At 45.3% G+C, this 14,227-nt stretch overlaps 1 protein-coding gene across 2 annotated transcripts in view; it reads left to right on the top strand.

The window, feature by feature from the left end:
* The window catches only part of npy2rl (neuropeptide Y receptor Y2, like), a 54,120-nt gene that overhangs the window by 22,573 nt on the left and 17,320 nt on the right, over positions 1-14,227 (top strand). The window contains exon 1 of one of the 2 annotated variants that reach the window (XM_011487181.4): positions 6,517-6,641. The exons of the other annotated variant lie outside the window; for it this stretch is intronic. The gene's annotated coding sequence lies outside the window, so the exon portion shown is untranslated. Of the gene's footprint in view, positions 1-6,516; positions 6,642-14,227 lie in introns of those variants that run through there. 2 annotated transcript variants of the gene reach the window in all.

The raw sequence follows: 14,227 nt of genomic DNA, 5'->3' as shown, positions 1-14,227 counted from the left end.
GTCTGGAGTATTGTTGAAGTCTAAGAAGGTTGCCCACTCTTTTTTAAAGAATTCAAGAAATTCCTGGTCCTTTAACAGAGACGTATTAAACCTCCAGGTTGTACCAGAGGGTGTGGATTTTTCCCTAGAAATGTTTACAGAGACTGGTGCATGATCACTGATAATAATTGGATGGATATTGGAGCTTTGAATATTTTTTAAAAGAGAGTTACTGATTAATAAATAGTCTAAACGGGAGTGTGAATAGTGAACTGGAGAAAAAAAGGTGAACCCTTTAGTGCTTGGGTGACATGAGCGCCACGCGTCGCAGAGACCCAGATCATTCATGTACTGCTTTAGAATACTTGCAGACCGCCATGTACGCTGGTTTGCTGCTGTGCTGAGTCTGTCAAGTTCAGGGTCCAAAACAAGGTTGAAGTCTCCTCCTATAATGATTGTGGAGTCAGAGTGAACTGAGAGTGAGGTGAAGAATCTGTGAAAGAAGGAAGAGTCGTCAACATTAGGACCATAAATACTCACTATACAATAGTCCTTATTCTGAATGGATATATTAATGATTACAAATCTGCCTTCTGGGTCAGTAACTGTATCCTTATGAGTAAAATTAAGATTTTTATTAATTAAAACAGCAACTCCTCTTTGTTTGGAGTTGTAACTGGCAGAGTATATAACTGGAAATTGTAAGCAGCACATAAGGTGATTCAAAGAATTTGATAAATGGGTCTCCTGCAGTAGAGCTATATCTGCTTTTAGACCATCCAGGTGATTTAACACTTTCAGTTTCTTTGGCTCAGAGCCAAGTCCACGCACATTCCAGCTAACGATGTTAAGACTGTTCATAACTGCTCTGACTGAAAAGGTGTAAAGCTAAGTAGTGCTTGTGTGCCAGTCCGTGTGCGCGTGCCCGCATTTGAGAAGCGCTGTGCGCGTGAACGTTTTCTGGCTATGTGAGCTGTGTGTCGCGTGCGTCCTATGAGAGCCTGTGTGAGGTGATTGCAGTATGTCAGCGTGTGTGTGCGGGATCGCATGTGCACGCCCCTGTGTGCGCTTGTGTGTGCGCGCGCCCGTTCCGTGCATAAATAAATACTTACCGAGGATGAGTTGCTTCCAGGTGATTTACATATAATGAGGGGGGAGAGGGGGGGGGGAGAGTAAAGGAAAGAAAAAAAGAGATAGAAGGGAAAACGAAAACAACAACAAAACAACAATAGAAACATCAGTGGGACTGAGGTGACGAAAAAAAAAAGACTGTTTTCCTGAGATCGAGGTGTGGATTATTGATGATCCGGTTTTCCATTCATTGAAGTAAGTTTAGCGGGTTTCTTCTGGGCAGCGCAGATGTTCTCAGCGCGGATCTGAAAGCCTTCAGCACAGCCAGGGGGTGATCTCCGGGTCCCGGAACAGCCGTCCGTCCACGTACAGTTTGTCAACGGCCACAATCGCTCTCGAACCAGCAGCAAGATGCTTCCTCCTCAGCGGGAACAGGATCTTCCTTCTACGGAGGATTTCTGCCGGGAACTGGTCATTCACGCTGTAATGCGTGCCTTTCAGTTCCCGTCCGCGGCCCTTCACCAACTCCTTCTGTTTGAAATGTTCGAATTTAGCCACAATAGGACGCGGGCGCTGGTGGTCGGACCTTCTTCCTCCGAGGCGGTGAACCCTGTGGAAGGAGATCTTCTGCACCTCCTCCTTGGGGAGCTTCAGGTGGACCTGTAAAAAGGATCTCACGGTGGCTTCGGGGTCTTCTCCTACCTCCTCTGGAACCCCCGCGACCACTAGATTGTCCCTCATGCTCCTCGACTGAAGATCCAGGAGGGTTTCCTTGATGGATCGGTTCTCCTCGGAGAGACGGGCGGTGTCACTGCTCAGGGTCTTCACGGTCTCTCTGAGGGCCTGGTTCTCCGCTGCGAGCTCCCGCACCTGCTGCTGGCTGAATTCCAGAGACTCCCGCAGACCTTGAAATTCTCTATGGAGGATCTCCAGCAGATTGAGGCGGCCATCAAAGCTGGAGAGCTTTTTGTCAATCGAATCCAGGATATCGCTCATTCCGCTGCCTGGAGAGGACACAGCCCCGGGAGAGTCCTCAGGCCGTTCACGCTTGGCGGAGGGGGTGGTGGTGGCGGTTCTGGGCTTCACCATGTTGCAGGTATTAAAACACTCGTCAATGAAATTCTCCAGGTCCTCCAGGCTGACAGAAGCTTAATACTCTTAACAGGTTATGTTAGTTAGCAGGAAATGTTTTAATATGGCGGAAAAATGAAACAAGATCGAAAATGTTTGTTCAAATGCTTACGCGCCGCCAAGTCGACTCACCACACTCGTCTCGCTGGGTCTCGCGATACTACAGCATCACCTCACCCATCCGACCATAGCTTAATCACCCACCCGAGTAGATTTCGACGCGACGCGTCGAAAAAAAAAAACGAACCCGAGGCGTTTTTTTTTTGACGCTTTGACGCCTGGCGTTTTTTCGCGTCGGTGTGCACACTCTCATTGGTGCCCTTTGTTTAGTCACGAGGCGTTAAACGTCGGCGAAAATCGCCGGCGAAATTCGTCCCGGTGTGAACAGGCCTTTATTGTTGCAAAACACACTGAAGGCATTGGTTACAGGCGCATTTCTAAACTTCTGAAAGTTCCAGTGAGTACCATTGGGGCCATCATTTGGAAGTGGAAAGAACACGGAATTACCATAAACCTGCCACGGCCAGGTGCTCCTGGCAAGATTTCAGACAGAGGAGTCAGAACAATCATCAGAAGGGTTCTCCAACAGCCCAGGACCACTCGTGGAGAGCTTCAGAAAGACCTGGAATCAGCAGGTACCGTTGTGTCAAAGAAAACAATAAGTAATGCACTCAACCGCCATGGCCTCCATGCACGCACACCACGCAAGACTCCATTTTTGAAGAAGAAGCATGTTGAAGCTCGTTTGGAGTTTGCCACACAACATTTGGATAAACCCATGACATTCTGGGAGAAGATACTCTGGTCAGATGAGACCAAAATTGAACTCTTCGGATGTCATAAGACACAACATGCTGGAGGAAAAATGGCACCGCACATCCCCCCCAAAACACCATACCAACAGTCAAGTTTGGAGGTGGGAGCATCATGGCGTGGGGCTGTTTTTCAGCAGGTGGTACTGGTAGACTTCATATCATTGAAGGAATAATGACTGGAGAAAAGTATGGAGACATTCTTGATCAGAATCTGCTGTCATCTGCCAGGCTGCTGAAGATGAAAAGAGGCTGGATCTTTCATCAAGATAACGATCCCAAGCACACGGCCAAGGTAACACTCAACTGGTTGAAGAAAAAGAAAATAAAGCTGCTAGAATGGCCCAGTCAATCACCAGACTTGAATCCAATTGAAAATCTTTGGAAAGAACTGAAGATCCGGGTTCACAGAAGAGACCCCCGGAACCTTGAAGATTTGAAGGCAGTTTGTGTGGATGAATGGGCCAAAATCACACCTGAGCAATGTATTCCACTGGTTTCTCCATACAGGAGGTGTCTTGAGGCTGGAATCACCAACAAAGGTTTTTGCACTAAGTATTAAATACATTTCAGTAAGCGTGTTCAATACTTATTCCCTGTGCCATTTCACTTTATTACACATAACTTCATTTATGGACATAAATGTTTGGATTTCTTTCTATGTGTGCATTACTTGGGTTGATGCCGACATCTGGTGAAAATTTCATGTCAATAGCTCGATTAGAAATGTGTTTTTTGAGAGAAATGTTGACGTGTTCAGTACTTATTTTCCTCGCTGTATCTAGGGGGAATTGGTCTTGAAATATGAGATTGGTCAACTATACATTAGGACTTAAACACTGTCCATATAACCTAACCTGACAGAACCAAATGTAAAAGGATTTGTGCTAGAATAACAAGCAAACATGTTTTCTATGCAACTGTAATTGTCTCTTTAAAAAGTTATAATATGTAAATAATGAGTTATTTAACATTAAGGAGTAGTTACATTTATTTTTCATTACATTTAGTTACATGTATAAGTTATATCTTTGAGGACAACCACTATGCTGATGTGGTTTGACACCGCTGGTTTACAGGGTGAAGTACAAACATGTTAGTACAGTAGTTGTTAGTACTTCTATGTACTTTATTTTGTGATATAGCAGAATAATTTAAAGATGTGGGGGTTTGGGATCTGACTGGTTGCTGGGTTCCACCCTCTGGAACCCTCAGCGTCCAGCAGAACATGAGGGAACGTCTGCTGCAGGTTTGAGCTCTGAGCCGGTCGCTCCAAACCTGAAGTGGGTCAAAAAGTCCTCAAAGCGGAGGAGGTAACTGCATTTTACCAGCCTTCTTCGTTCTACGTTTTGATGAAAATACCAGGATTGGAACCGTTGAAGGACGGGTCAGAAGGGATGAGCCGGTTCCTCTGGTTCATGTCTGGTCCGTCCCCGCTGGGATGATGCGATCCTCTGTGGACCTCTGTCAGTGAGGCTGGGAATGACTGGGCGGTGATGTGGATTCATTAAATCCTCTTAATGAGCGGCTCATGGAGGGCTCCGTGTCTCACTCCTGGGATTACTTCTCAATCAAGACGCCATCCTCCGTCGTCTGGCTGCCTCCCACGTGGCGAAGCGTCATGACAGAGCGCCGGAGTTTCACCGAGCTGTCACATTCCACGGCAGATTTTCAGAGAAGCTGCCCTCCTGATGCGCCGCTGACCCGGATTCTGCGTGCTGTGACTTCCTGCGTCAGAGCGCGGCGCGCTGCGGGCTGACGGATCTGTTAGCGCCTCCGTCCGTCCGTCTCCTTTCTCCTTGCTGCGTCCCGGTTGCTCTGGGACACGGCTGTTCACATCCTGATTGTTTGTTCCAAACACCCCCACTGTCAACAGGCATTATGGGGAGAACAGACCCACCAGCACCAAGCGGCGGACGTTTCCACGTTTGGAGGGTTCTGTTGGGTTCAGAGTCACAAATCAGAAATGTTTCATTGAACATTTTCCCACAAAGACAAGAAGCTCCAGCCAACTAGGGCATTCAGCAGCGTGGAGTCTGGATGTCAGAGTTTATGTGCAGATTTGTTCTCTTTGCTTTTGACATTTTCATTCATTCTGGCCCTCAGCAGGGGGGGCAATACTGGCAATTTGGGTATCATCCCATATCAAGTCACTACAGGGCTCGTGTAGCCGATACCGATCTCGAAATGCCAATATGCTTCTTGAAAGGTGGAGATTATAGAACCATTTTAGAAATGCATTATTTTTGTTTATTAAGTGTATAATAAGACAAAACAGAGAATTTCAGCAAATATGAACTAATTACAACAATCTCAACTGAACATACATCAAATACAGAACATATAAATTATTAATGACATAATAGAATAATAACAATATGAAGAAAACTGTGCAAAAATAGCATTGTGTAACAAAAATATAAGAATTCCAGCCCCAGAAAGACGTTTTTTTTTTTAAATAAATAAAGGCAGTAATAAAATATCTAAGTCACTAGTGACGGTGTTGATGGGGTGAGTGTCCCTGCCCCAGGTGGAGGAGTTTAAATATCTTGGGGTCTTGTTCACGAGTGAGGGAAGACCGGAGCGTGAGATTGACAGGCGGATCGGAGCGGCGTCCGTAGTTATGCGGCCTCTTTGTCGGTCCGTTGTGGTGAAGAGAGAGCTGGGCCAAAAAGCAAAGCTCTCAATTTACCGGTTGATCTTCGTTCCAACACTCACCTATGCTCACCTGGGTCATGACCAAAAGAACCAGGTCCAGAATACAAGCGGCTGAAATGAGCTTCCTCCGTTGGGGGCTGGGCGCTCCCTTAGAGAAACGGGGAGGAGCTCGGTCACCCGCGGAGAGCTCGGAGTAGAACCGCTTCTCCTCCACATCGAAAGGAGCCAGTTATGGCGGCTCGGACATCTAGTCCAGAACGCCTCCCTGCAGAGGTGTTACAGGCATGTCCCACTGGGTGGAGGCCCCGGGGAAGACCCAGGACACTCTGGAGAGACTATGTCTCTAGGCTGGCATGGGAACGACTCGGGGTCCCCCCACAAGAGCTTTAGGAAGTGGCCGGGTAGAGAGAAGTCTGGGCATCTCTGCTTAGACTGATGCCCCAGATAAGCGGAGGGAGATGGATGGATGGATGGATGGATGGATGGATGGTGAAAACAGTACACAAAAGTAATACTGTAACATATATGTGATAGAAACAACAACAAAAAGTGAGTTGCAGCAAGACAGGTGGAGGTGCGTTGTTTACATGAACCCAGTGTTGCCAGATTTGGCAGTTATTTGCTCCAATTGGCTGTTTTTGACCCAATCTGGCAACACTGCAGACAGATGGATGCTGCGCTTGCCTCTGTCAGTCAATTCAAGCTCTTTGCAGTACGTATGAAGAAAACTACACACTACTAAATCCTCTGTTGCTAAGGAAATCCAAAAGTTTACTTTTGCAGATTCTTCTAAAAATCTCAAAGACCTGTTTGTCAACCCAAGGCAACCAAAAAATGAAATGGTTGCTATGGAGATAAACTGACAGAAAAGCAGCCATTTTGAAAATTGTGTTCCTTCAAGAATTTGTCACATGCAGCTATGAACAGAGTGTCAGGGGCCAAAGGGGGAGAGTGATGGGCATTTAGCAGGCACTCAGCCAGTGAGGGCAGGTAAGAAAGGGGGTAATACAACGCCGCCAGCAGCTTAGATTCAGTTGTTATTTTATTCTGATGTGTGAAATCCTCGGCTTTAAACTGTGACCTCGTGTCCGTGTGGCGCGGAGCTGAAGCCGTCACAGATGTTTCCACGGTCCCTCCCTTTTCAATAATTCGCTGCCCCGGGCTCCTGCCTGCATCTTTTTAGCACATCCGTGTTTAAAATCACCAGCGGAGTCAGAAAACGTTCCGGGTTTTGTCTCTCTGTGGGGGAACGGCTGCTGGAATTTGACTTCACCTCCTGGTCTGGAACATCTCTGCTGCTGTGGGAGAAAGAAGTGAAACTGCTTCAATCGTTTCTGAAATTAGTCAAGCAAGATCCAACAAAACAGGGCAGGAGAGGTGACCGTTTTTCCATTTCCATGTGAAAGAAAGAACGGCTGAAGGACGTGCTGTTCCGGATCCTTCTGTGCTCTTTTTTCTGACTTTCTCTGAGAACAAAATCCTCCGTTTTATTCGTCCTACGAGTGTTTGGGACCTGAAAGCATCAGTAAACAGCTGATTGAGATCACTTCAGATTGTGAGTGGGGGGTAAACGCACACCTAAGCCCCCCTCTTTACTGCCAGAAACAGTAAAGAGGAGAGGGGGGGGTCAACGCAACATTTTTCACTCCACTTCAAACAGAGAAATTAGTTTTTCTAGATTTGTTGGGGATTTGTTGTGTCTGAAGGCAGGAATCTTTCTGAGCTCCAAACTGCAGAAACCTAGGATTCAAGTGACTGTGGGAGGGGCAGAGTTACTGATGCAGCATCAGCTGATGACCCAGATGAAGTCAAGAAGGAAGCTGTAAACTGGCTTTATGTGGAATCGATTCAAATCAATGGATTGTGACGACGTCCTCTTGACTGAGAACTTTTCATCTGAAACAGTAACTTCTGGTTCTCTGTAGGCGGCAGCATGGCTCAGCGTCTGGGTGTGGGAAAGTTGTGCAGGAAACCAGGGTTTGATTCCCAGGGGGGCACCGTGAGCTTCATCCAGTGAGGGTCCTGAGGCAACACCTTTTGGGCCACTGCCTCTCTATGCAGCCGGCACAGGGAGGCCCCCAGCCTGGATAACATACAGGGTTTGTGTCAGGAAGGACATCCAAACCCCTGATGGGACCCCCCCCAACAGGTGATCAACAGCAGGTTCTGGTGCGTCTGTTCAGTCTTGTCCTTCCAGGATGGTCCAAGGCCTTTTTTATCACCTCTTAACTAAAATGTTTGTGTTTTTCTGTCAGGGCAGCGTTTTCCTAATAGTCACATCTATGGTAGATCTGAATTTGTGACTGTTGTTGATTAGAGCTTTTCTCGGTTAAGCTCTGATAGTTGATGCTGTGTTTGTGGACAATAAAGCTTTGAATCAAATAACTTGACAGCTTGACACACAAATTTATGTGTGTCAAGCTAACAGCCCTTCGTGTTTCACTAAACTCTGTATTGCTATATGTTTGGTTAAACATGGAGGCTCTGGTGACTTTAGGATACAGCTAATGGACTTTTACTTTGTTTGTCACCAAAATGAGTTAAACAAACACCAGCAGATGGAAGGCAGCCAAAGACGCCTTTAAACACACAGTTTATGTTCGTCATTCACAGCCAGATCCGCCTGAACACGAAGACATTGTGTTTTAGGGAAACAAAGGAAACAATCAACTTTATCAGATGAGATTGATGAGGAGAAAATGTTTTCGGTCCTCAAATTCAGCAGCACCGGCTCAGATCTGGGAATCAGCTGAAAGAAACTCAAAGCTGCCATTGTGAGTTGAGAGAGTCTTTGTGGAAAGTTGTATCCCGGTGCCGATGCAAGATTAATGTCTTTGTGCCCAAAGAGAGAAGCAGACAGATTGTGTTTGTGTTGTTTCCAGGAGCTAAAATGAGCTTCCCGTCCTCCAGTGTGTGTAGAGACAGCAGAACCCAAACGCCGTGCCTCCGAGCTCGCAGAACGCCGCCGCCTTTCTGCACAGCGTTGCTGCGGTTATTTTTAGGCCGGCGCTGTGTGTGGAGGGGAGCAGGTGTCAGCCTTTAGAAGCGGCGCTGCCTCATTTTAGAAATGAACTTGTCACATGAGCGTTGTGTTCGTTTAACCTGAACGCCACGCTTCCATGTTCACACTTGACCTGCAATGGTGAGGAGAGTTTGGGTTTAATGAGGCGGGGCCTAAAACCCCCCCAACCTGCGGGAAAAGCTGCTTCCGTTGGGGAATCCGGCCGACACGTGACCCTAACGCTGACTGCAGGCAGAGCTCTGATCAGACGGAGCGGAAGTCCTCATGTTTGACAAAAAGGGACCGAATGGTTCGTCTCAGCGACACGGTTCCTCCTTCCTGCTGGGGGGAAGAGTCCCAGCAGATGGTTGAACTTTCCCTCTCAGGGCTTTGTCCTGAACACTGTGATGGATTCTGGGAGATTAGTGCTCTATGAACCTGGAGGTGTTTGACCGGGTCCGTCGGGACCTCCTGTAGGGGAGCGTCCAGAGGTATAGGGAAATGGAAATGAGAAAAAAACACATATGATCCTAATTACTGGCACAGAGGACGAGTCTTTAGCCTTGGTCATGTGGGGGGGGGGGGGGGCTGCAGGTTACTGGGTTGTCTGGGCCGTGGGGGGTCGTAGAGGAGAGGGGCTGCATCTTGATGTTCCTCTTTGATCTTCTTTTGATCTATCATCAAAGCCTTCCCAGAGGTCTCATAGTTATGAGAATGCCGTTTTTCTGTTTACACTCTCTCCTGCTAGCTTACAGCCGCTCACGACCCCCAAGCTAACATTAGCGGTGGATCAAAAAGGTAGAGCAGTGTCAGATCCATCCATCCGTCCAGTTCTGATCCAGATTCCAGCTCAGAAGTGGAAAACAAAGACGTTCATGGATCTGTTTTTCTGATAGTGGGTCCATTGAAATGAGGCGGAGCCGGGAGCTTGTGGCCCTGCCCAGCATATTTTCTGCGACACAAATACCAATGAGTTATATCAGTAGAGGAGACATCACGGGATTCCTCATACAGAGGAGAGCACCGCCATCTTGGTGAGGTCAAGTCACTGCTGCAGTTCAGCATTTGAACACATTTTTTGCATAATACCAGTTCATTGTTTGGGTTTCAACTGCCAAAATCAGAGAACTGAGTCCATGAAGGAGGAAGGTGTATCATTTCACAGGTAAGTACTATAATTCATTTCTTTTAATGCTGCAGGGGCTTTATTAATAGAACACATGTTGACATGTATGATGCTGCAGAGCTGTTATCAACATGCTGGTTGATGTACGGATAAATTGCTGTCACCATAAATGTACACTTTATTTTGCTAAACCTGTATACAGCATACTAGGCTATTATAGTAATATAGATTTATACATTTCTGACTCAGTGACTGAACTTTTCACTATTCACTATTCAGACTTAAGGAAAAAGTGGATTTTAGCAATAAAAAGAGTTAACCCAGATGGATCACTGTGGTACCAACTAGCAATACAGTTTGGCTATGTTCAAAAGATTTGTGGAAACACATTTAGATAAGAGGCCAGACTGTTCGCTTGAAACCCGACACCATAACATCTGTGTTACACTAATTGATCACTAACATGAATCAGTAAAATCTATTGTTTTTCTTTGTTGTTGTTGCTTTTGTAGGGTAAATCTATTGTTCACTTTTGGACTTCTTTTGAATATTTATTTTATTTTATTATTATTAGTATTATTATTAATAGACTTATTTTTATTATTTATTGACTTATTATTTATTTATTGTTTGTATTGACTGAATATTGATTTATTATTATTATTAATATTATTATTATTATTGTTGACTTATTGTTGGGTTTTTCTAAATAATTTAAATTACATGTCAAAGAGGTCTAAAACTCCTAAATGTTTAGAAATTATTTTTAAAAATTGTTTGTTATCATTTTTTTATTTGTAAGAAGACCTGCAACAATGCATTTTCATTAAAGTTTGAGCTTTTAAGGCTGACTGTTTCTCTTCTTTAACTACAACAAATGATGTATCTATATATATATATATATATAAATATAATATATTTACATATATGTATAAATATATATAAATTTAAAAATATATATAGTATATAAAAGCTATTTAGACACCACTAAAAGCAATAGAAATCATTGTCATGTGGGCGTCGTCGACCTCACAAAGATGGCGTCGCGCTCCGCCACCCTCGGCCAGGCTTCTAAAGCGGGCGTGTCTCCTCTAGTGATATAACTCATTGCACAAATACAATATATGCATTTTTTCATGTGCTCCGGATTCACAATAAATAAATACTCATCTTAATTTTCTTTCTTTATGTTCTCTATCATCATCAAAATGTCACCAGATGACGTTAAAAACACAAAAATAACCGTTTTTTTTTACGGCGTGGCTCTTCAAAGCCACTGCAGGTGTGTCTCATTGAAAGTGGAACGTTCCATTGTGGTGCGTGTGATCAGGGCATCGTGACGTTTATGTCAGGCTAATGGAAGTTTCTTGGACTCGTGACGTCTGGGTGCAGCTGTGGTGGAGTGTCCTTCAGCCACACCCACTCCAGGGGCATCCAGACTGGTGGGGAGGTCAGTATTTGTGAAGGCCAACATTCTTTGAACCGTTAAAACAGCATGTCATTTGAACGAACTATTCAGGGAAAATGTTATTTGCAATGGCAGAACAGAAAATCAGTGAAGCACATTTTTACCTCAATAACTGAATTTTAAAGACCAGACATCGCTCTGGTCCAGTTAGCTTGATGTCGTTAGCATGTCTCGTCTTCTTGATGTCAGATCTATGCGGACACACATGCTAATTTTTTTTCCCAAAGTTGACATTTTAGAAACGAGCTAGAAAGTGTCCCTAAAGGAGCCTGCAGGCTGGTGGAAATCCCAATGCAGGCCGCATTTTGCCCATGGGCCGGACTTTGGACATGCATGTGATATGGGATGTCCACACAAACTCCACTCGCCTTGTTTCCTCCCTTTCAACTGTGAGGAGCGCGCACGGATCACCCGGACGTCACTGACAGGATTATTGTGCGGCGTCTCACCTGCGTCCCCCCAAGTGTTCACTACGACCTTTTCTCTGTGTGTTCGCTGAGCGTTCTACCCCCCCGCTGACCGCCCGTCTCCAGCCTTCAGGGCAGCTGGGGCTGCAGCTTTTCATCCGGCTGTGATCAATGTCTCCTAAAGACGTCAATGTGAGGAATGAGGAATCTGATCTGTGACTCGCTTCACTTCGTGGCTCCAAACACAGAAATAAGACTTTAGAACAAAGAAAAGGTAAACGGTACAAAGCCTGACAAAGGTTTTCCTTCACGATGAAACAAACACGTCAAGCGGAAGATGAAAAATGACTTCAGACACATCAGAGACACAAAATCCTAATGACGCTGAAGCGGCGGGCGACCTGAGGTGACAGCAAACTTGGCGACCTGAGGTGACAGCAAACATGGCGACCTGAGGTGACAGCAAACATGGCGACCTGAGGTGACAGCAAACATGGCGCTCCACAAACGCACTGAAGGACGAGATGAAGCCGTCACCTCTGCAGGGATCCGCCGTTTTCCAGAGCAGTTTGGCGTTCCTGCTGCAGGGCTGCCGTGTCTGGTCTTTCCTCTCTGGGGTGTAAACGCGTCGGTCAGGTGACGTCCCTCTAACCTTGTTCTGTGTGGGGGTGCAGGTTGGCACAGGCGCCCGTTCTGTCAGGCCGGCCGCGGCGGCAGAGGGCCCAACGCCCTCGGACAAGTCGCTTAGCGAATCAGCTCAGTGGAGTGTGAGGGAGCGTGCGCGTGGCTCGGCGGGGGCCGAAGGCGTGTTCCCATGCGCGTGTGCAGGGGGGGGGGGGCGTCCCCGTGAGGCTGTGGGACTGGCCTACATCGTGAAACGGAGAGGTCACAGCTGCTTGTGAGTGTGAAGAAGTTATCGCTCAGCTGGTGTGACGTGTTTTCACCTGTGAACGCCGTCTGCGTCTGCGCCTGCGTCTGCGCAGGAGACGCTGTTCCCCACCAACCAAAACCACAATTTTATCCTGAATTATAAATATTCCTCTAATTTCTGGACAGATTAAATTATTTCAAGTCTTTTTTTTTAAACAAGTGATTTTATTAGTGACATGTTACCTCCTGAGTTATTGTGTCATCAATAAGTTTATTATGAATTCATTTTGATAATGTGTGTTTTTAAAGGAGACGGTGACACTGATCAGGCAGGAAACAGTACATTTCTACAAATGAACAGGACTTTGCAGAGGTTGAAGTGTTTGATGCAATCTTGTTTTGGAGGAATGCAAACGGTGGATTACTTTAAACTGCATGAGTTGAAGTTGTGCACTTATGGAGCAACACTTGATCCCTTTCAAAGCGCTTATCCACAAACTAATGGGGATTTCTATTCCAATGTCATCTGCCCATGCAACCTTCATATGAGCAGTCTTTGGTGGAAAATAAAAACATCAGACAACATTTGAAATCACAGTTTTTGATGTCGACGCTTTAATCAAAACTTTGTAAGATTCAGGTTGTGTTGGCAGTTGTTGAGAAATAAGACATTTTTCTGGGGATTTGTCACCAAAATGAGTCGATCAGTGATGGAGGATCAATCTGACGGATCAACGACTCACAAAACAAACACACAATTCCTCCTGTGTAGCACATGCTGTTGGAACGGTTGCTACATGTTTGTGTCTTTACTCATGAATTACAATAAAATGTGTTTAACCGCCAGTAGAATGATGACAAGAAGACAGTAAATAAAGACGCCTGCATAGAAATAGAACAACTAGAAAACACTCACAGTCCTTTCATGTAAACTCCCTAAACCTAAGATGAACATTTTACAGATTCGGTTTCCGGGACGACTTCCCCTCATGATGGCAGACAGTCACATGACGTCACATCATTGATCACAACATTCTCATAATATTGATTTATTATTCATGATGTGCTTTTGCTCAAATTGTCGACTCTATTTGAAACAAAATCATTTTTTCAGGATTTAGTCTTATTTTTTCCATCTACGGAAAACGCTTTGATACTTAAACATGAAAACGAGAGCCTTCACCAACACTTTATTGACAGTTTGTTTGGTTTATAAAACATTCTTCTACCATAAATGACATTACAGCAGAAGAACTCGATTTTTCTGGAATAGATCGCAGAAATCCGTGTTTTCTGAAACTTGTTAGACTCGTTAAACCTGAACCCAAAAGGAACCCAAATCACTTAAAAATCTTGGTTTTCAGGTTGTATTTCAGCCTCATCGATGACCTTCGCCCTAAATTCTGTAACTAAACTCGACGGTAAAAAGTCGGTTCCTCTCCTCCGATGTCACTGATTTACAGATAATCTGCCAAAATAAAAGCGTCTCTCTGAGCCAAACAGTACATGGACAGTAAGAAGTCACAGCATCTGACACTGCAGATGAAATGAGGTAATCAGATTAAAGCAGGTATATTCTGGTTATGTCAGTCTGATTGTGGTCAGTTTTCTGACATTGGCCTGGAACCAAACCAAACCATTTTTGTGTCATGTTGGAGCACAGCGTCTCTGCTCCGTGGGACGTCTGCGGTGCAGAGCAGACCT

The sequence above is a fragment of the Oryzias latipes genome, chromosome 18, assembly GCF_053564925.1.
Source record: "Oryzias latipes strain Hd-rR chromosome 18, Olatipes_Hd-rR_3.1".
NCBI lineage: Eukaryota > Metazoa > Chordata > Actinopteri > Beloniformes > Adrianichthyidae > Oryzias > Oryzias latipes.
This window is presented reverse-complemented; position numbering and strand designations above follow the sequence as displayed.